Source organism: Scardinius erythrophthalmus (genome assembly GCF_964197995.2).
Source record: "Scardinius erythrophthalmus genome assembly, chromosome: 12".
NCBI lineage: Eukaryota > Metazoa > Chordata > Actinopteri > Cypriniformes > Leuciscidae > Scardinius > Scardinius erythrophthalmus.
The window spans coordinates 14,101,799-14,117,973 of NC_138232.1; the positions used below are offsets into that span (position 1 = coordinate 14,101,799).

General features: G+C 36.9%; 1 long non-coding RNA gene across 1 annotated transcript; it reads left to right on the plus strand.

The window, feature by feature from the left end:
• Nucleotides 1-2,300: 2,300 nt before the first annotated feature.
• LOC308699402 lies at nt 2,301-3,040 on the plus strand. The gene is made up of 3 exons (XR_014031185.1): nt 2,301-2,357; nt 2,507-2,585; nt 2,976-3,040. It is a non-coding gene; the product is annotated as an uncharacterized lncRNA (long non-coding RNA).
• The last annotated feature ends 13,135 nt before the right edge of the window (nt 3,041-16,175 follow it).

The window sequence follows — 16,175 nt, forward strand, 5'->3', positions numbered from 1 at the left end:
AGATAGATAGATAGATAGATAGATAGATAGATAGATAGATAGAATATTTATTTGACACTGAAAATGAAATAATGAAATCTGATTCCATACACAAATCTGAACACAATGCAAAGCTTCATGGTTGCAGAAAATGAAAATACCTTAACTCATGTCCCATAAATATCTGCCTATATTCCTCCATCATTTACACTATGCTCTTCTGACATCAACATCTAAATCTGTTAGGTGAAAAGGAATGGCTACTCTTTCAGCACCTGCTCTACCATTCCATGACCCTGTAATGATCCTCAATACTCTCAGGAAACACATGTAAGCAAGGTCTACCTCTCAACCTCCAGTCTCCACTGTGACCTTTCACCTTCATCCAGCTCTTTTCATCATTACATTTCCCAAGAGCTCAGTCCTTTCTGATCTCCCCTTCCCTACCTTTCCCATGATCCCTCCAACTCCATGCCCTCCACCTCACCCCATCCATTCCCTCCAGCAGTGCTTTCTGCCCCCAAAGCAAACCTCTTTTCTACTACATTTGTTCTATCACCTGCACCCCACAGCCGCTCTCTGATTAATGGAGCTTTGATCTATTCTAGCCCTTCTCAAATGACAGAAGAGAAATTTTCCTTCTGTCATCTATGCCTGTACCTTTCCATTATCTCGCCAGTCGACCTGCCATGTTTACCAGCCCCGATTGCTCCCTTTCACCCATACCACAGAGCCTTCGTCTGTAGGCTTTACTGCCAAACGAATATGTGAGTGATTAATCTTTCGTAAAGGAAAATATTTATTTCAGCATTTTCTTAATCCCTATCTGATTTTGCAGATGAGCAGATTCATTTGCATTACATTACAAAAACACCATTAGCCCTGAACTCATTAATGCGTGCGCAAAATGATAATGCATGTACCATGATGACTTAGAAGGTGTGTTCCTTGCAGACTGCTGAAGTGTTAAATAACATTAGGGCATTGTCATGAACAGTATATTATATATATATTTAAAAAAAAAAAATTACAATACAAAAGTTATTATACTTTCTTTGCATGCCCTGGTGATCAGTGTGTATGATATTCTTTGTTTTTTAATTATTATTATTTGTAATAATAAGCACCACAGTCAAGAATTGAGATCAGTGTCACATGCTATTACAATTACATGCATGAGTAGCATCCAGTAAATACTTCATGCAATATGCTAATGTCTACCAGATGCAATCACATTGTATCTTTACATATTACATTTTGAGGCAAATGCTCCTAATTTTCAACACTGTAAAAAAGCCAACTTACTGAAAGTTCTCCAAATAAACATAAAACAGTAAAATGAACTGAGATATTTTTATTGGAAGTGTTCATGCATCATACTAAGTTGATTCAACAAATTCGTTACTTAAATGATGAAAACGTACAATGTTTTGTTGTTCAAACTAAATCGTTTTAGTTTTCATTGAAGTCCGCGTTTATTGTTAGCGCGTGCGCAGTTTAAACCCTGAACGCATGCGCAGTGTGAGACTCGGCGGTTAGGTCTCTGTCTGCAGCTGGTGAGAAGTCGGTAGCGAAGTGCTGCCTTCAGTTCAGCGTTTCTGCAGAATCACTGGTATGTATTAATCATTTTTATAATCGACTGTATGTTATTTGTCATATATGATGTGTTGTGCTCTTCCCAAACTGATGGCCTCATGTAATTCACCATCACTGTTACAGGCCGCTATTACATCACTACCAACTCTGACCAACGTTAATACTGGAAGAGGCCAATGCTGATGTTATCCTGCCTATTCAATCCAGCGTTTCCAAAGAGTCACAGGTATGTATTAACGACACACTGACGGGAATATTGCTCTTTGTGTTGTTTACTGTTACCGCGGGCGTTCTCTGGAAGACTACATTACCCATCACTGCCTAGAACTACAGCAAACTACGGCAGCTCAAATAGCTCAAAATACACAGCACGTTTAGTTTTTTTTCCTCGTGGTGACTCTCCCTGCATTCCAAATGGCATAATGTTATGTATTTTAAAAATAATATTTTTTATTGTGAATAAATTTTTTATTTTAAACTAATTCATTAATGATTTAAGTAATAATTGATGTGCTATGTTAGACATTTTTGAAGTAGAAATAGAAATCCGTTTTGAAAGTTTAAAACACTGTTAATTACAATTACTAGGTTAGCTAAAAGAAATATTGTTAAAAAAGGTACAAACTAGACTTGATTTGGCCTTTAGGGACTTGAACATGTCTGGTATTTATCATTCATGGTATATGTCATATCAAATGAGATGTTTGCTCATTATGTATTTACACTAGTTGAGGAGTTCAGAGAGAGATGGCCTGCCACCTGCACTTTTTCTAAAGGATGAGGTAAACCATTTAATTGCAACTGTCAATATTATTATTATTTTAATTATTATTTCTAAAGATTATTATTAATTATTATTTCTTTAGAACATTTTAGGAATACTTATAGTAGTAAAACTTTGTGGTGATTCCAACTGACTCGTTTTTTACAGATCTCCATGGAGTTTTCGTGTATCTGTAACGTCGACCATGAGAATCTACTTTGAATGAACACATATAGAGAGGAAAATAGTAAGTAAATAACTTTATAATATCAGTTATCAATATCATAAACTTAATTATGACATCAGTCTGTTTTTCATGCAGTTGTTGTCAATTGGGAAACTGTGCATGTTTTATTGACAAATTTTATGATTTTACATCTTTTTTGATTCCACTGTATGTAAAAGAGCAATCTGTACATTCTTTAAAAAAATCTTTGTTATGGACCAAGTCATATGGATTTGGAATTACATGAGAAAGAGTAAAAGATGACAGAATTATCATTTTTGGGTGTGCTGTAAACATTTAACTCCCAAAGCAGATCCCTATGTTAAATTATTAAGAGTTAAGGTCATAGTGCATCTGCAGATTAAAATAAAACTTTTTTTTTTTTTTTTTTTTTTTTTTTTTTTTTTTTAGGTGAGTGACATTACCACACGTCAGAAAACAACAGATCTTGAGGGATTGCCACTTTTCCAGCATGAAAACTACAAGTTTACCCAGGATGCGTCTGGTAAATTACCATTTTCATTTTCATTTCTTGGTCATTTTTTAATCTATTTATGTTTTACATGTATTCAGGTTATTTACACAACAACATAAATAATAATAATGTTGTTGTTATTATTTTTAAATTTACACTTCAATTAATACCCCTATCTCATAAACTATTCTCCCAGGATACTGATCCTTTAGACCACGGCACCAAAGATGTAGAGATAGGAATCCTTACTGTGGCCGAAGATGCCGCTGTTACATCACTACCAACTCTGACCAACTTATACTGGAAGAGGCCATTGTTCTTGAGGACATTACAGATCTACCAGCAGTATACGCTTGTTCGGACTCATGAATGCACTGAATATGGATTATCCAAAAGAACTGAAGTATACTTTCAAAGTAATTCAGAAGATTTTCATGGATCTTGGAGGTACCTTCTCTGCAAGACAAAGCCATTTTGCAAATGTCATGGGAAAATTTGTGTGACATTCCTCCACTGGACACTGGTTCTTTTATAGTTAATGACTAAAAAAAAATACTGCTCTGGCAATGTATTGATTAATGTTAAGTATTAATTGGTTTCAACCTTAGCTTTAAAGGGATAGTTCATCCAAAGATGAAAATTCTGTCATCATTTACTCACCCTCATGTTGTTCGAAACATGAATGAGTTTATTTCTTCTGCTGAACACAAAAGATGATATTGTTAAGAATGTTACTACCAAATATTTGATAGTACCATTGACTGCCGCAGTATTTTAAGGCTACTGTCAACTGTTTAGTTACCAGCATTCTTCAGAATATCTTCATTTTAATTTCAATTTCAATTTAAGGGTGAATCAATGATGACTGACTTTTCCTTTTTGGGTGAACTAAACCTTCAGGCTAATGTTCTTTAACATGCATTGGTAAGTACCATGCATTGAGTTAACAAATTCAAGACTTGCTACGATAATGTCATTGTTGTGCATCAGACACAAACTGTTTAAATAAAAAAAGTGATCTGACTCGTGTTATGGTCTGTCTCTTATTTAATTAAACTATTTAAATAATATATAATAAATCAATATAGGCCTATAAGATAATAGGCCCATTTGTGTTCAGCCAACTAAAAATACTTTGTTCTGTTATTCATTAGCTAAACATGACTATTTATGTTGAAGCAACTTATGATTTTAACGTAATCTTTTTAGTTGCGTGGACTTCAGTCCCCGTTTGTGGAGTTTACTCAAAAAAGAGCTTGCGATAAGTTGCCTAATTTTTTTAAGTTGACCCAACTTTTTTTTTTTACAGTGAATGCTTGCTCCAAATAAATTTCTTTTTTGCAGCTTCTACTACAGCCATGCTCCTTGAGACATGTCATGGGAATTAAAATGAAGATTATCACTGCATGAAACACACCCAAGTGTGTTATCTTGATGAGGTGGGTGTCACAATACAAAGCAAGGGTAATGTTCTTGGCCTTGCTCACTGCACGCTCTACTACACAAATAGAGCACCTGAACACCCTTTAAAGACCTGCAGGCACCCTAGTGTGTAATGACGCTTTGGGCTTTGGACCAAATTACTGTTGTGATGCATCCCTACAATGAAGATTAATTACATTTGATTAGCAATATCAGATATGGGCTCTCAATAGGTCTGAATGCACTGGGCCTTTATCAAAGATCTTTCAGTTCTATATATATTGAGCACACAACCGAACTGAAATTTCAAACCTGAACACCACATGAATTGATGTTACTTCTCTGTAATTGTGAGCAGTGGCACTTTGCAGATGCCCTGCCTGCATATCTTATATCATCAAGAGGTCAAGTCTCACAAGACAGCCGTGTTAAATTACTGCTCAATCATTTTGATAAATTGTTAAATAATGGCAGGCCCGGCTAATGGAACACAATGTTTCAAGAGCCTTTTCACAGTCTCAAAACGAAAAGCTTTCATTTATCATTTACATACCAATCTCATTAAAATTCAGCAGGAGCATGTCCATTACAGAGGTTAACCAACATCTCGCAGGTTAAAGACACATTGCTATTTCGTAGTCTCCATTTTAGTTGCAATGGTTGAAGATTTAGAAATTGAATCCTGACTGATGTTGTAATTTTAGTCAACATGAAATCAAAATAGACTCTATTTAATACACAATCCTGCACTTATTATGTATGAATCGTCAGTGGATGCTATTCCAAAAACAAAGATCTTATTAATATTCATGTTGTTTTTGGTTGAAAGTTTTAATCAAAATTATGTCACATGACAGTAATAAACTGCTGTGCTTAAAGGTCACATTTAGCATCTGCTGGTATGTCATTGCACCATCTGGCAGCAAAGAACATCCTTCTTAATTTATGGTCATTTAAAAATAGCTGTTTATTCTGTGTTTGCAAGCAACATTATATCATTATTTTATAAAAACTGTTTCACAAGTGCCCAATTATTATTAGTATTTTTTTTTTTTTTTTTTTTTGAAGAGCTTGTTGGGAGTTAATGGGAAAGAAATATAACAGGTATAATATAGAATTCCTTGGTTTTGAATGTTGTTTCATGTTGACTGTAATGCGTACAATATTGTGAAATTCCATAAAAGTTGCCTCTCCTGTCATTTGCAGCCGAATCATTTTGACTTAGCAACAAATCCCAACTCTATAGACATTAGTGTCATGTATCCAGTCACCACACCAGCTCTGTCACCTCTACCGCACTACACTTCCCAGCATCCCTCATGTTTCCCACCTGCACACCATCAGCCATCACCTAATTACATCAGCACCTGCACCTCATCATCAGCACTCCCTATAAAGAGACACTTCTCCTGCACTCCCTTGTCTGGTCGGGTCTATATGAACACCTTAAGACTGATTACATGTACAGTACCTTACATGTTCTGTGGAAATGTTACCTGTTTTCTGTTGTCTGCCACCTGCCACCTGCCCTTCGTCTGCATCTGGAACCGTCATCTGCAAATAGAGACATTCGTTCACAGCAAGCTAAGTCATTCTTCATCTGTTCTTCATCCATCATACCACCAGTCTGCATTCCTGTTCAGTTCTGTGTATCTGTCCAATAAACTCTGTGTCTGAACTCTTACCTGTCTGCATCCTTCTATTCTGTGACAATTAGACCGACAAGCAGCTCTCTATTCAGTCAGAAAAAGAAATGTAATATAACCAGGATTTCCAAATGAATGGCTTAAGGATGAAATGCATCACTTTTCTTCTTGGATAGAAATAGTAAGGGGTCAGAAGAGAAAATCTTTGCATAATGACAGATGGATCAGCAAGCATCAGCTTGCCCAGAACACCAAAACAATAATCACAGTTGGTCTCAAATTTTCCATGACAGTTCCTTTCCAAGGCTCAATCTATAGAGGTGCCTGATAATCAAAGTCAAAAGGTGTGTCGGAACAGAGGATTACAAGTTCTCTTCGCTTGTTTTTGAACACAGCATGACATATGGATTGATAAACTCTGGTACTGTAGATTAAAAATGTTCAGCTAGCCTGTTCTCATTTCTTGTTCATACATGTGTGTGAATCAGTGGTATGCAGTGGACTTCTGCTTTTTGGATTTTTAGCCCAGTGTATTCATATTCCAGTTTCATTTGGATGTTTACACGGGTTATGGGTTAACATATCATTTTATAAAAACTTCTTTCACAAGTGCCCAATTATTTTTTGGACCGCTCAATGCAACACTATTAACCTCATCAACAAGAAGAAACCTATATATAAATATTATTATTATTATTAACCGATAGATAGATAGATAGATAGATAGATAGATAGATAGATAGATAGATAGATAGATAGATAGATAGATAGATAGATAGATAGATAGATAGATAGATAGATAGATAGATAGATAGATAGATAGATAGATAGATAGATAGATAGATAGATAGATAGATAGATAGATAGATAGATAGATAGATAGATAGATAGATAGATAGATAGATAGATAGATAGATAGATAGATAGATAGATAGATAGATAGATAGATAGATAGATAGATAGATAGATAGATAGATAGATAGATAGATAGATAGATAGATAGATAGATAGATAGATAGATGAAATTCTAATGCAGTGTCTAATCAGAATAAACGTACTAGTTACAATGTCATTTTATTACAACTTGTTTTTACTTGAGACTTGATTTCACGTGTTCATTAACTTTGAGCTTTTGGTCGAGTTTCAAGACTTTAAAAGTTGAAGGAGGAGCAGGAAAATTGACTCATGGGTCATTATGATGCAAATGTCCCAATTAAACCGGCTACTCCAGGCAGGTTTGTTCTTTTGAGAGTATCTGAACCCAAGCAAATTAGTGACAACCATTAATGGGCCCATAATTTCACAGACCATCATTTTCACAGCATTTTGAGGAACACGTATAAGTTATTTGTTTCCATTTATGTCTCTGTCCCTCTTATCTGTTTTTATTATATTTTACCATCGTTCAGGGGTGCGTTTCCCGAAAGCATCGTTGGCCAACTATGGTCGCAAGTTCCGTCGTTACCAATAGAGTTCAATGGACATTGCGATGAACTTGCGACCATAGTTGGCCAACGATGCTTTCGGGAAACGCACCCCAGATTAGTCATGCACCACTGCTAGAACAATGTGACTCTGTATTTTGCATCAAAGTTGTAAGGTGAACACTGACTTGACTAAACATAAAAAAAAAAAAAAAAAAAAAAATGAAGAGCAAAGGTTATAATGTATCCGTTTTATGCATTTTCTACCTTAAGTCGCTTTGGCATTGACAGAGTGCTTTCATCTCACTCTGTATGTGAGGAAATAAAAGACAGGGATTACCTTGATACATACCTTTTGATAAATATTAGTTATACATGCATGAAAACACTGAAGTTGAAGTTAGTTGTGAGGGTGCTAACTGCTTCAGTGTAGGGAGATTGAAGCTGCTTATAAAATTAAATATTGAGTTCAGTCCGGTTCAGAATGCAATCAGAAGCTTGGGAAAATGTGAAAATCACAGACTTGAGAAGAACAGTGATTTGAAGCAAATTTGGGAACAATGTTCTTTATGGCATAGATTGAGAATTGATTAGTCTCTCTCTCTCTCTCTCTCTCTCTCTCTCTCTCTCTCTCTCTCTCTCTCTCTCTCTCTCTCTCTCTCTCTCTCTCTCTCTCTCTCTCTCTCTCTCTCTCTCTCTCTCTCTCTCTCTCTCTCTCTCTCTCTCTCTCTCTCTCTCTCTCTCTCTCTCTCTCTCTCTCTCTCTCTCTCTCTCTCTCTCTCTCTCTCTCTCTCTCTCTCTCTCTCTCTCTCTCTCTCTCTCTCTCTCTCTCTCTCTCTCTCTCTCTCTCTCTCTCTCTCTCTCTCTCTCTCTCTCTCTTTTGCTTAGAATAGCCTCACAAAAGTGCTTGTCATACTTATCAGCCAGGAGTTGCCTGCTGTGCCAGATTGAAAATCTCTAATGCACTAATTATGAGAGAGAGAGAGAGTAATGACATTTTCAGTATAAATGCATTGGGTCTGACTACAAAGAGAGTTGTTTTGAAACACAGGTTCTGCTTTTAAAAAGAAAACAAAAAAGTTGGTATTGCACAAGTCATGTTGTTACTGAAAATTCAATTTCACTATTTTAGTACGGTGTACACTTTTTTTTTTTTTTTTTGCAGTTTTATTCACCACAGCCACTAGCAATCGGATTGCCACATTCGAGTTTAATTATGCCCCAACTATTTCATTTAAGCTATTTATAATTGTTTTTCAGTGCAAACAATGCTTCCTTTCTAAATTACGCTCATTGTAGACTGTGCCTTATTCACAAAACGGCTTTTTTCATGGCACATTTAACATTAGGCTACCTCCTGTAGAAAGAAGATGGTATACAGAGAGTGGCTCCAGCAGCCCCTTTATTCACAACTATAAATGCAACAATTTTTATAAAGAAGTCAATACATTTTAAATCAGTAAACCTTCAGTAATGAATTTAACTCTAAATTGGCTACAAACCTTTTCTCTTATTTAACTGTTTTAATCGTTTACTTTCTCAATAATAGTCTATTATTGCATTCCTCTTGGATCTTGATTGCCACACACCACGGACTAAATTTAACGGGGTTTTGGGGCAAAAATGCCACCAAAATGAACAAAAGCAAAATTAAGTTATAGGGGAAAAATGCCCCAATAATGAGTTCCTGATTTTTATATTTATAACACTATTAGTTCAGCAATAGGCTATCACACAAGCAAGTGTGCCTTTTGTCCCAAAAAATATATTGCAAATGTGATATTGATACTAAAGAACAGATAATTCTGTTCCCCTTTATTCACAACTATAAACTATAATTCACAACTATAAATGCAACAATTTTTATAAAGAAGTCAATACATTTTAAATCAGTAAACCTTCAGTAATGAATTTAACTCTAAATTGGCTACAAACCTTTTCTCTTATTTAACTGTTTTAATCGTTTACTTTCTCAATAATAGTCTATTATTGCATTCCTCTTGGATCTTGATTGCCACACACCACGGACTAAATTTAACGGGGGTTTGGGGCAAAAATGCCACCAAAATGAACAAAAGCAAAATTAAGTTATAGGGGAAAAATGCCCCAATAATGAGTTCCTGATTTTTATATTTATAACACTATTAGTTCAGCAATAGGCTATCACACAAGCAAGCGTGCCTTTTGTCCCAGAAAAGCATATTGCAAATGTGATATTGATACTAAAGAACAGATAAATACACAAGTTAATATGAGGATACTTACATTTTAGACACATTGCCTGTTTTTGCCCCTTCAGTGAAAAAAGTTCCAAACAAAGCCATCAGAACAGCTGCGTGTGTCTGAGCAACATGTTTTGTTCCTGAACGAATTGAGTTTCTGAATCGATTTGAATCAATGAATGATTCAACGACTCACTCATTAAGACAGTGACTCACCGCCACATACTGGCTGGTTTCCGTTGCACTCTACTGTGGAGAACAAGTCTGTAAGGCACAAGTGTTTTTTTTTTTTTGTTTGTTTTTTCTGTCACCGCACCGTGAAGGATCATTAATTGCCTGCAAAAATACCTCAGTATCATTATGTAAAAAAAAAAACAATCTTCTTCTCTGGGATTATTTATTATGCATCATGGCACTGAAATGACACTGTGTTTTATTTCTTAAAGTCCACATGAAATCAAAATTGACCATATTTACTTTGTTTGCCTAAATTGATCGTTTTGTGGTGACCAATTCATCCATGCAAGTCAATCCACACAAAAAAATTTTTTGGCTTCGTAATCTTTAATCAAAATCTGAAAATGCCCCTCCCCTCTGCTTTGGAGGACCTTCCCTGATGACGTATGTTTGAGGACTTGGGTTGGGAAACGCTTAACCACTCCCCTCAAACCGTTATGAGCAGAGATGGAGAGGAGGAGCGCTAGAGTAAAACCCTGCCCTCTGTTCAATATTCCGTTTCACTGGGAAATACGTCACAACACTGGAGAAAAGTCGTTTGCAACTTCCGGTTCACGCGGACTTTAAAACACCCCTCCCCTCCTTCAGCACCCCCAACCCAAAACAATTACAAAACGTATTTTAGGGCTTTCAAAGTTTGATATTTTAAATCAAAGAACAAAATTTTATATTATTAAACTGTATTTTAATTATTAACTAAAACAATATAAACTATTTCATTCTGCATTTTCTGTATATCCTAATCATTTTGGTTAAAGTCCACCTTTGGTGAAAATACTTATTATTGACTTTCTCTGCCTCAACAATTGTGTTTTACAAACACACAGTTAAAGTAGTCAATAAATGCTAACGGGGACCAAGAGCCCAACTAAAGTAAACACTGATCACCACAATGGTGACACTTCAAATTAAACATCAACATCTAAACCTCTGTTAATTCTCACTAAGATCATCTGACAGCAATAGTCAAAGTAATTATGTCTAAATGAGACCATAAATGATGTTGAAATATGTCCACAATGACCACATCTGAACTAGTTTTAACCTTGTACGAAGGTTCGATGAACGTCTAGATATCGGACGTGCAGAACACGTCAAAAAAAGACGTCATAAAAACTTCATTCTGGCTCCTCAGTGGACGTCTTTTCAACGTTCGACTTTTGTGACAAAGACGTTGAAAAGATGTGTTTTGGACATCATTTTGCTTAGTGGGAAGCTTTTAATGTTGTTTATATGTCTATGTGGTGTTTTAAACATGCTTTAAGAAGAACCATGTGCAAATCCAAAGTCAGCACCATTGCTGAGTATTTTCTCCTTAAAACTGCTGTCTCAAAAACACTATTTGAAATCGCTGGTGTTTCTGACATCACAAATGACCTTGTAACCAATCACGTCAACGTGTGATCGACAACGAGTGGATCTCTGAGCTGATGTGAGTGAGTGGAGGAGGGGCTAATTCATACCTGTCAACACTCCCGTTTTTCCCGGGTTTCTCGCGTTTTTTAGCCCTATCTCGGTTTATTATTTCTCCCGGGAAACTCCCGTAATTTGCATGGCCCAAACTCCTTTATGAATAATCAGACCAATACGTTTGTCTCTAATGTTGACCAGTTGCCAGATCTTGTAATAAATGCATTATATTCACACAATCCACACACCATATACAATTTCAACCCGTTTATAACCTCAACCTGGCAACCTATAACCCAGTTGCGCAGTCGCGGAAAGTATAACCCGAAAGCGAGCCGATAGACATGGCAGGTGAAGGCAGGGCCGAATTAGCCATTTGGGCATCTGGTCACTTGCCAAGGGGCACATAACATCTAAGGGCCTCTGACAGGTAGGAGAAAATACTAGTGATGTAGTACTCGAGTCCGGTCTCGAGACCGATTTCTGCTTTCTCGGACTCGACTCGGACTTGTTCCTTCAAAGACTCGGTCTTGACTCGGACTCGGCATAGGTGGTATCGTCCCCATCACTAGTCGACTAGAATACATACCACTAGAAAATGTTTATTTGCTCTGCATGTCCTAACTATGATTAAAAAAGTCAGGGTGGGCTTAACATGTTGATGACAGAGCAGCACTGTTGAAGCCGTTTAGAAAAATAGGCAGAAGATGATGCATGTGGTAGGGATTTTTTTAATGATAGTAAAAGCATAGTCCATATTAAGACGTTAAGACTGCTCCTCTAAACAATTCCCAATCTAGCTTAGTCTGTAGGCCTAACTGTTGATTATTAACTGGGGTGATATTAAATCATGAATATGAAAACTGACATGTTTTTATGGTCTTGGTCTCGACTCCTAAAGACTCGGTCTCGATTCGGACTTGCTTCCTAAAAGATTCGGTCTTGACTCGGACTCGACTGAATTTGAAAACCAACGGACTCGGTCTCGACTCGAACTCGACCCCTCAAAGACTCGGTCTTGACTCGGACTCGGCATAGGCAGTCTCGTCCCCATCACTAGAAAATACACAGAAATTTAATAAAGTTATCAAACATTTTACAGTCTTCACTGCATAAAGTGCATCTACGCGGGTTTACGCAGACTTTCCTCCCTCCCCGCTGAACGCCAGTGATTACTAATTCGTGAAATGCACTCCCGCTGGTTGAGCGCGGTAAAGTTCGTTTTAGGTTCGATATTAGCAGGACATTTGTTCTATAGGGTCGGTAGTCTAACAAAGATATCAATAGCAAGATTAGTTTTAACATTATGTGACCATTGTATTATATCAACATGATTAAAATTTTAATTCAAAATCATTCGTGCATTAATGCTGCATAATACGAGAATGCTTTGACGCGTTTCCACAGCGCACAATGCTTAAAGTGTAAATTGCAGGTTAAATTTTTCACGAAGATAATGCAATGTGTTTATTAAACATAAAGATAAGAACCGCCCACCATTGTTTTTTATACCAAAATGCTGAATATAATATGAAAAGTTGGCACTTTTAACAGTGGTTTTAACCGCTCTCGCTCCCTTCCACTAGATGGGGCGTGACGTCATAAGAGGAACTCACTAGTAGAGTTACCGGGGCATAGTCATAGATATAGATGCCTTACATAACTACAGAAAAGTTGGTTGTATGTTTAATTTGATAAAAAAAATTATGGATAAAATAACTCAACTGTAAACATACTCGTGTGTGCTGACTTCAAAGGGAGCGTGATCCTGCCTGAAATGAGAATAAGCTATTCGCAAAACAAACGGGTTCAGGCACGTCAGATCAGCCGGTCGCAGGTCGAGCTGTTCCACTAAACAAAACGCGTTCACCTCACGGCAGCACATACTCTCCACTGCTGATAGCCCACACAAACACAGTGATGGGGAAATCGATCTCTCTTTTTCTTTTCTGACAATAAACATCGCTAATTAAATTGTGAGAAATAGCGTGGATTGAGGAGGTGTATTACATGACGTTTGAGGCGTCGATGAGACTAGCGATTGGTGCCTGTGCAGTGTGTGCATCTCTACAGCTCTGATTTGGACTGACACAATGTAAGTAAATAATGTCTTCAGTCGTTGTCCCTCCTTGCTATTCTACATGACAGCAAACTTTTGAAAAGACTGGCTTGTTCCCTTATATTATCAGGGTTAAGTTTGCACCAGGCTAGCCTAGACTAGCTCTAACATATCTAACTTTACTTGCCGACACCTGGCCAACCCTCCACTCATTCTCCTCACTCACACCAAGCATTAATAACTCTTTGAGTGCCATGGGTCCTGGCAATTTCCTCCCCTCTCTCACGTCTGACCGGTTAAAAATTCTAGGGCTGTGGTCCATAAAGAATTTGATGGTTTCCCACATCCTCAGTCGTTCTCCAAATAGCCATAATACAGTAGGAATCTAGCAGAGTATGGGTTGCGAGTTCCTCTTATGACGTCATCACCAGTTACTGAAAAAACACGCTACCTTTGAAGAAACCCCAATAAATGTTATTTTAACGCATTTTAAGACAGAAATAATCAAATATATGCATATAGAGAACTTTAATTTACACATTAATTGGCTGTGGTGGTTAACCTGCAACTTACACTTTAAGGGAACGTCTGCCAATTCCACCAACTGCGGTAAATGTAGTATAGAATTTGTATTATTTAAAATTACTTTTAACATTTAAAAACAGATGTTTTCAAATTCCAAAGCTTGCAGAGGTTCCTAATGGCAATACTGACTTAGGCTACAACTTTCCTGGTAGCCTTGAGTGAATTAACTTGTCTAAAACAGTTGGTATCAACATCACTCAAAACCAAAATAAATAGTGTTCCAACCAATCATCAACAGGGGCGGGTGTTGTGAGGTTTTGCGCTCGTGCACGGCTGCCTATGACAGCTGCACGCGAAAACCTCACAACACCCGCCCCTGTCGATGATTGGTTGGAACACTATTTATTTTGGTTTGAGTGATGTTGATACCAACTGTTTTTGTGTGCAGATCTCAGAGCCTAGGCTACCTAGAGAGACGCGTTTTTTTGACAGCATGCTTATGGGGGGGGCAGCTAGCGGATCGTTAGGAAATATTAGATGAATGTGATCATTTATGTTTGGGCCTGAAATCGCTGATACCACCTTTAAATTAATAAATTGTTAGCTAACTGCATGATTTGTGTATGTAAATTTATGAAACCCATTATCTGGACACTTCTGATAACAGATCACTCTCAATTGTAATGTAGACATTTTCTGTAAAGCTGCTTTGAAACCTATGTATTGTGAAAAGCGCTATACAAATAAATGGGAATTGAATTGATTTTTTTTATTCTTTCTATTGACAGCATTAGTTTTTAACAGGAAGAAAAAATAAATCTACATGTAAATTTGTAAAATATTTTTTACAAATAATATTTTGGGGTTCTTGGCCAAAATTTAAAAACTGTATCTTCCACAGCCTTGCACTCGGATCCAATGCATAAGATCAGAATTGTGCCATGCACATATTTTGTTTGCACAATTGCTCTGATACCATAATTGTATGCAATAAAATGAAATAAAAATATCTTTAATGAATCTAACACTAAAGCAACACAGACACAAAGTAGTTGGTGCAGTCCATTTTTAGTGAATAATCCCCTTTGATTGATTCTTAAACATCTTGAGAAGTGCACACATGAGGTGCTTTACTCAGTGACAGGATTTTTAAACATGAACGACATAATGCCCCAAAAGAGGAATTTAATTTCATGTTTAATTGCCAGTAAAAAGAAAATCCATTTGATTATGTTAGCATGTACAAGATGGAGCCGGCGTGGATAAGTCTGTTTATGAAACCACTAATAACCCTTTTAAGCTGTGTAATTGTTTTAAATGCCTTCCCCAAATTCCCTTCTGAGGGTGTTTCGGCAAACAGATGACAACACATCCCTTTATGTTGTGTCTTTCCAGGAAGCATCTTATCAGAAGCAGTCTCTTTTGCTGCAGCATGGCAAGTTCAAGAAGATGAAATCCCTGTCACACATGTCACCTTATTTGAGGCCAACATCCGAATCCCTCAGAATTGTGGTTGCACAAAGCTGTTATGAATTTGTCACCTCCTGTCGGTTTATCTCACTTTACAGGCAGGCAGACTCTCTCTTTTCTATCTTTCTCTGCACTGGTCTTTTATAAGCACTCTCGCACACACTATTCCATGCACATATGCACAGTATTTTTCCCTCACTGAGAATCTAAATTCCAGAAAGCCGGTGCATCTCTCTTTTCAGAGCCCAACCAAAGGTCTAGCTATTATCAGCAATTTATAAGACCGAAATAGAGACGCTTGTATCTACATATGTTAACAGCTTCTTTTTGTCTTTGTCTGCACCAATTAGATTTGCACAATGTCAAATATAAAGCATTGTTCGTTTACAAATGTTAAACCCTTCTGCTTAATTAACCATTCTACCCTTTTGGTCATACTTTACAAAGGATAACCAAATGTAAAGAGACTGATAATTTGCCTGAAATTATAGACATTTCAAAGACTCTTTGAAAGACTCATAACTCTTCAGACAGTCTGAGGTCAGCAATGACCACTATGTAAAGTGACTGCTTATTTTCCAGATCAAATGAGAGTTGATAATGTAAATCCATCAAATTTTTCATGATTGGAAGATCTTGAGATTGTCTGTATGGGCAGGTGGGGCAGACATATTACATATTAAAATGAAGCGCATGGATTCGGCAGGCATGTATTTATGAT